Source organism: Apium graveolens, chromosome 4 (genome assembly GCF_009905375.1).
Source record: "Apium graveolens cultivar Ventura chromosome 4, ASM990537v1, whole genome shotgun sequence".
Taxonomy (NCBI): Eukaryota; Viridiplantae; Streptophyta; class Magnoliopsida; order Apiales; family Apiaceae; genus Apium; species Apium graveolens.
In genome coordinates this window covers 176,181,994-176,189,828 of record NC_133650.1, presented here as the reverse complement: position 1 = coordinate 176,189,828, position 7,835 = coordinate 176,181,994, and the positions used below count along the sequence as shown (strand labels likewise).

The following is a 7,835-nucleotide window of genomic DNA, read 5'->3' as shown; positions in this document are numbered from 1 at the left end:
TAGTTTACTCTATCACATACAACCTGTACTACAAGTACAAGTGCATTTAAGGTAGTTGTTATGTGTGATGTGAGTTTGAAAGCAAAGCTGTGTTTTTAATGTAAATATAGAAAATCTATTACATTTATTTCTCAAGGTGAGTGTATCATGTGTATCACAGAATGCAACATAAAGAATGTAAGATGCATTTAATCACTTTAACATTTATCACTCAATCATTTAACATTTAAACATTTGCAACATTTATTTCATGTGACGGCCTCAACCCCGGGGTCAGGAGTTGACGTCACCAAACACAATTATCAAAATATAAACAATAAGATTATTATTAATATATACTAACTTGACCCCAAACCAAGATCTGATCCAGGTTCAAGTATGATTCAGGTTCATATTAACCATTTATTCAATATCTAACACACTCTACCTTTGTCCAGCAACTCATCAGACCTCATGGTTTGATACAAACTACCTCAGGGAGCCGGGTCCTGAAGGGGCGGGAACACGGGTATGTCTGACAGGTCTTCTAGGCATCTGTGATATATACATAATAGTTTGCAAGGGTGAGCATAATCGCTCAGCAGTATCAACATATAAATAACGGAATAAAAACAGTAATGTAAACAATAGTTATAACAGAGCTATAATCCTGTCTACAACATTATATAATAAAAATCTGAGATAACTGGATATCACTGACTAGCATGCTTATCAAAATAAGTAGTAATGTGCTGTGTAAGTACCAGAGTCCAATTTTAGCATGCTATTCACATTTATAAAACCGTTGTATCAACTACTTATACCCTTATGGGAATCACAAATCCAAATCAGATACGTAACGGATATGTGAAGATAGCTGATCAGGCTATCAATACTAGACAGCTCTAACTGCCATCCCATTTACCTGTTCCAGAACTCAGAGACTAGCTAGGTCTCTGACCTGCTGGACTAATCGGTTATAGGGTGCGCGCAACCGAATTAGCCTCTTACGCCACCTTAACAGGCCTACTCTGGCCCCTATGTATCCCATATCTTACCGTTTTATCCAGTTTTCAAAACACTTGTACCTATCTCATTTTCAAAATCATTCATTTTACCAGCACACATATAAAATCCAGTTCGCAAATCACTTCATTCGAGATAGGTACCTTTCGAAGTTACTTTTCCCCAAAACAGGTTGAAAACAGTGATTTATAACTACAGGGGATACGTAACTTAAAAACGTTTCTGTTCCATTACAAGAATAAAATATTTAGCTATTTATATGTACTAAACCATAAAAGAATGGTCAGGGGTACTTGCCTTGCAATGCTTTACAAACCCTAAGTAGCTTTCATGCTGACTTCGGTCCTGGGGAAACTCGACTGGGATCTACAAATACAGAGTACCCTAATCAGTTATACTGACATGCTTGATATCCTCAAATCCTAATAACCCAATCTGATAACCCAACTCGTATAATTATTATACACATAAACACGTAATCATGTAATCCGAACACATATAGGGGTAACACGTATAACATAAATACATACGTTTTAAAAATATATTTTTAGAAAATTTTGGCAGCAACTCCTTTGTTTATAAGCCTACCCGTCGATTACAATCGACGTCAACAATCACAACAATCCACAACATCAAGTTCATCCTTCTCATATCACCTATACCACAACACAATTCGTAATTAACTATTTAAGTCCGAAAATATTTTACGTAAAATATTTTATTTATTTATAAAATTTAGGACTCAAAACAACGTCATCACCGTCCACTGTCGACTCACCGAAGTTCATCGTCAACGGAGGTATAATTTATTGGTGCCCGTTATATTACGGGTTTCCAAATAAATTACGCCGATTAAAATAATTCTTTCTCAACCAAAAGTTTTTATTTCACGAATATTAATCATTCATTTTTCCTGCAGAAAAAGGAAAATAGAAATTAAAAATTATAATAATCAGCCCACTGCAGAAATTTGGCCCAACAGTCGAGCCCAACAACATCATAGCCCAACTGCAAGGCCCAAGTCCAAAAACACAGCCACCACTGCCACCGCACACACAGCCTCACGGCCGGCGCGCACACACGCACACAGCACGAACCACACACACATCACAAAACACACACACACATATCAAAAAATACACACACACACACAACACAGACGCGCACACACACTTCCGGCCACCTAGCCGGAATTTACGCGGCGGCAACCGGAATCAACAACAACAACAAAGAGGAGAAACAAGGAACTAAGCATCCATTCTCAACTGACTACATGCATATATACATATATATACTCACAATCAATTAAGCACAGAACCGAGCACCAATCAGAAAAAGGAACAAGAACAGCGGCGGCAAAACTCACCGGAAACGGTAGAGAAACATAGGAACAGAGACGAAGAAGGAACACGAAGGAGGAGGGAGGAGAAACAATCAAAGAAACGAAGCAGGGAGAGGGAGAATCGAGAGAATTCGAGAGATACGGCCGAGAGCAAAGAGAGATTGATGTTCATGAATTAATATGACAGCCACACGTGTCCTGTAAAACAGGATACGTGTTAATTTATTAACACGTGTCCCTGAATTCCCGGAACCCAATTTTAATCCCGACTTCACATTTTTTTAGCAATCAATGTATATTTGAAAACGTATCAAAATAAATCCCAACTAGTCTGAAAAGATCATAAATATTCCGAAATAATTAAAAACATAGTTTTTGAATTTTTTAAAACAATTTCTAAGGCGCACATTTATACCCGCTTTTAACAAATAACGAAACGACGCGCGGGTGAAACGAATCCCGAAAATTTCTAAAATAATTTTAAAATTCTCAGAATAATATGAACTTAATAAAATATGAGTTTCATAATTTTTGAAGATTTCCTAAATTAAATATGGATTTTACAAATAAACGCAATCAGAAAATCATTTAAAGATGAATAATTAATGAAATATTGATTTCTCAATTTTATAAAGTCCTAAAAATAATTATTGAAATTATAAAATTGTAAAACCAATTTTAGAAACAATCCAAATATTTATGGAATTAAAACTATAATAAAATTACTTTTACAAGCGAAATAAAATCGTATAACTCAATAATAAATCACACAATCCAATCCCACATATCAACAGATCATAAATAAATAAATAATAATAATCAATAACTACTGCCAAAATCAATACACACATTTATTTAATTGTTTATTCTACTATTACACTCTTAGATATTAGAAATAAAAAGAAAAATACATGAGTCATTATATTTCATACCACATTTATATCAGATAGCAATTAATGATATTTAATAGGTTAACACAGATTTTTGCTGGTAGAACCTAGATTTCTAAGTGGCCATTGATCACAACAGTGATGCAGATACAAGGTTGCTCAAGGCCTCCTTGTCAGGCCTTACTGTGAGGGTTGTGTGTGTTTGTGCAATTGTTTACTAATCATAAACTATATTTAAAGCTTGCACGAAACTGATTATGCTGATAAGTATTTAAGAATATAGATAACATAATCAACTATCATAACTGAAGTTAGCATAATACAACAAATAACTATTGACTCTATAAGTATAAGTTTTTATTGAACTTATGAATTCTATTATACTTATAGATAAATAGTGAATTTTTTTTAAGCAATGATTCACGGAACTGATTATCACAGAGATAGAGTATATTATTACACACTTAATTCTTTGAGAATTATAGACAAATTCGTTAAGATTGATTACTGTAACTGATTAATATGATAATAACTTTTATTTCAAATAACAGGAACACATATACACATAGTAGTAAGTAATGACAGATATATTGATTAAACAATTATATTATATCATTAAAGACTAGTTTATGTATTACAAATCACCAGATATATAGATTTAAACAACAGTTATCAGTCCAAGCATATTCTGAATTATTAGTGTATAATACTCTGTGATATTACTTTCACTTTATTTATCCAATCTGTTTGTCTTGTATTAGATCTAGATAAATAGCACATTCACAGTGTAAATCACTTATTCAATCACAGAGACTTAATTAACACTTTTGGGATTATAAAAATCCCAATTAGATGACTAATTTAAGTAAATACTATTTTAATTAATTAAGTAACAAGTCAGATAAGCATTTACTTATACAACCAAATCAATTTTTATCTTTAAGAAGAATGATGTTCTTATGAATCATTCAGATTATTCATTTTTAAAGACTCTATAGACTCAAAACATCAAAGTCTGGTTGATTAAATCAAACAGTTAACCAATTTATAGTTCCTTCTCTATTAGTTCTTTTTACAGATTACTTTATTTTAATAAACTATATGATTTACTGATTTTAAGCACAACCAGTAAGCAGAAAGATTAACACAAAACATTTTACGCAAAAGTCAATCAATTAATCTGTAATGTACCTGATTCAAGGTTCACAGCAATAGTCAAAATCTTATTATTATATCAATACCAACATTTCCATCAATTAAACTTCAAATGCCCTGAATTTTAGACTCAAATAATCGACAGTCACCAAGTAGATACATTAATATGAACCAAATAACCATATCAAGGTTAAAAACAAAGAAACTGCCCCTGATTAAGACTCTTATAACAACAGCCATCAATTAATCATACTACTATGAATCAATTAATTCTATTAAGGTTAAAATTACCCTTAATTAAAACTCTCATATGCAACAAATGCCAATTAATCATAGATGTACGAATCACACATCAAATTCAATCAAGAAATCCAATTAACAATTAATTCGAGATAGAACTAAACTGATTATTTACTCACCTGTGCTTGAGACCTAGCCAAGTACTCAGGTCTTACCTCGCGACTGAGTCAACTTCCGGGTTTGTGAATTGAAGCCGCATGCAACCGTTTTTCTTCGAATATTTGACTGGATTAAGCTTTCCAGGTCTTCTCCTGTTCTAAAACTTAAACAAATAGGTTAGGGTTTTCAAAATCAACTAAAAACAATAAAAGATAAGTGTGTGTTTGTTTTTATGTGAACAATATATGTTCGATTCGATGTTTTCTCAGCAATTTATGTAGAAAAGATGATTGAATTCATCGGAATCGTTTTGATTTAACCAATCCAACAACTATTTTCATCAAATCTTTCAGAGATACGATGAGTATATGTATATATAAACATAGTATTATAGTTTTTATCAAGAGAATCGTCGTAAAAACAATGAGTTTGATCGGAATTGATCTAGGGCTTTCAGTCGAGAGAGAGAGAGAGAGACGACAGAGAGGCAAAAAATGAGGTGAATAGGGTTTGTGTTGAGCACTGTATAAACTGTATATATATTTTACTGAATTAACGGCTGAGATCAACCCGTTTTATAAACCAACGACTTAGATGATAGGGTTTTATTGGGTTAAAATTATTTTTGGGCTGGTTTGATTTAATAGAATTCGGGCTGAAAAATTGATGGACTATTTATATAAATGTCCTTATATTTTTCTTGAAAATATTTTGGGCTTTTTCTATCAAGGTTTATGGGCCTGAGATATTTTTATGTTGGGCTGGTCCAAAATACATTATTTATATTTATATATATAAATATTGGAGTATTTACATATAATATATATATATATAGAAAAAATATACCATAAATATTTTATAGAAACAAATAACTCTTGTTTCCAAATATATATTAGATAGAAAAATTTAGCTGCATTATTGATTAAGATCAATATATATAAATATATAGTTAAGTATTTATTTAGTAAATTATGAGAATAACTTCTAAATGTTTATAAACCTCATGGAATAATAAATATTCACTCGATTAAGTTTATTTTCCCGGTTAATCTGGGCTATTTAAGTTATCTTAACCCGGTTATAAATTTCTTTATTGATAAATCTGAGTTTTAGAAAAACTTAATAACTTGATCGGGAAAATATCCTTATCGTTGAGATTTCTTTATAATTCTCAATTGTTCCTTATATAAACCATTATTTTATAGATTCCAACATTCCTAAATTCAAGCGGAGTTTAGTGAATCTTTCAGAATTTAATGGTTTTGTGAATATGTCAGCGAGATTGATTTCAGTATCAATATGAGTTATTTTTATATCACCTTTATTGACATAATCATGTAAAAAATTATGTCTCACATCTATATGTTTAGATCTTGAATGTAATACGAGATTTTTGCTAAGATCAATAGCACTCGTATTATCACATAAGATTGAGATCACTTCAAATTTTATATTATAGTCAGCTAGTGTTTGCTTCCTTCATCCACAGTATTTGAGCACAACACTTTGTAGCTGCTATATATTCAGCCTCGATTGTTGAGATGGATACGGAATTTTGTTTCTTTGAAAATCAAGAAACTAAACATCCACCGAGAAACTGACAAGTACCACTAGTACTTTTTCTGTCGACTAAATGTCTGGCATAGTCCGAACCAGAAAAACATACTAATTCAAATGGTATTCCTTTTGGATACCAAAGACCAACATCTGTGGCTCCTTTAAGATATCTCAATATTCTTTTTACTGTGGATAAATGCGATTCTTTTGGTGCTACTTGAAACCTAACACACTTACAAACACTATATTGAATATCGGGATGACTTGCAGTTATGTAGAGCAAGCTACCGATCATTCCCCGATATATCTTTGTGTCTACGGGGATTCCTTTTGGATCTTCCGTTAATTTATCGGATGTAAACATAGGAGTAGAGATGGGTTTGGTATTATCCATTTCGAATTTTTTCAACATCTCTTTACAATACTTGGATTGAGAGATATGGATGCCTTCATCAGATTGCCTTATTTGCAATCCCAAAAAGAAATTCCATTCTCCCATCATACTCATCTCAAATTCTTTACTAATATTTTTAGGGAATTCTTTGCATAGTGCATCATTTGTTGAACCAAATATGATGTCATCTACGTATATTTGTACGAGCAATATATCATCTTTATCTTGCCTTGTAAATAAGGTTTTGTCACACCCCCAACTTAAATAGCAAAATAAATATAGCTATTACATCATTTTAATGAGTATTACACAACCAAAATCCAAGATCTTACAGTTTAGGGTTTGGAACAGCCCAACACTACCAACTATTACATCTGATTACAATTACCGAGTCCTCACACAACTATTATTACTTATTCTACCTGAGCTCGAACATAAGCATCAGCATCACAGGTCTTACGGGCAGTCTGCTTGAATCTAACCATGGCTGCTAGCTGTAATATCAGGGTAAAGCAAGAAGTGAGCCAAAAGCTCAACAAGTGCTAACAATACAACGCAAAGCATAAATCGAGATATACCTTTAGGAATGACAATGGAATGACATAATCAATGATAATCGAGAGATAAAACTTATGTGAGTTGGCATCATTATGCTTGCATCAAAACAATTTTAAAATCATTCTTAATCAAAATCATTTTATGACGCTACGGATTACAGCCGGTGATCAGCCGCGAAGTAACCCCGAACCTCGCTGGGTTCTAAAACATTATTGGGAATCCCTAGGCAACTTTTAAGCCTAATATAAGTGTGGAAAGGACTCGCGTCTCAGTCCAGATCCACCATTCAAGAAAACATTTGTCCCCCTTTGGGACTGAAAAATCCACGTTTTAATCATTTTAAAAACTGATGCCGATTTATGACAAAATCTCTTTCGACTGTAATTATTTTTATCAAGGGATTATAGATCAACTTGAAACACTGGAAATATGACACTAAATCTCAGGGCCATGATCTACTAGACTTTACTATATTAGGGTAATTGAGAGGTTTCCATAAACAAGAACTTAGACAAGGAAATTAAGCCAGGCTATT

General features: G+C 32.5%; 1 long non-coding RNA gene across 1 annotated transcript; it reads right to left on the bottom strand.

Annotated features, from left to right (window-relative positions):
- Positions 1–274: 274 nt before the first annotated feature.
- Positions 275–5,281, bottom strand: LOC141716959 (uncharacterized). Its single transcript, XR_012573467.1, has 3 exons — positions 4,848–5,281; positions 1,303–1,371; positions 275–534 (listed from the first exon to the last, which is right to left on the bottom strand). It is a non-coding gene; the product is annotated as an uncharacterized LOC141716959 (long non-coding RNA).
- Positions 5,282–7,835: the final 2,554 nt, after the last annotated feature.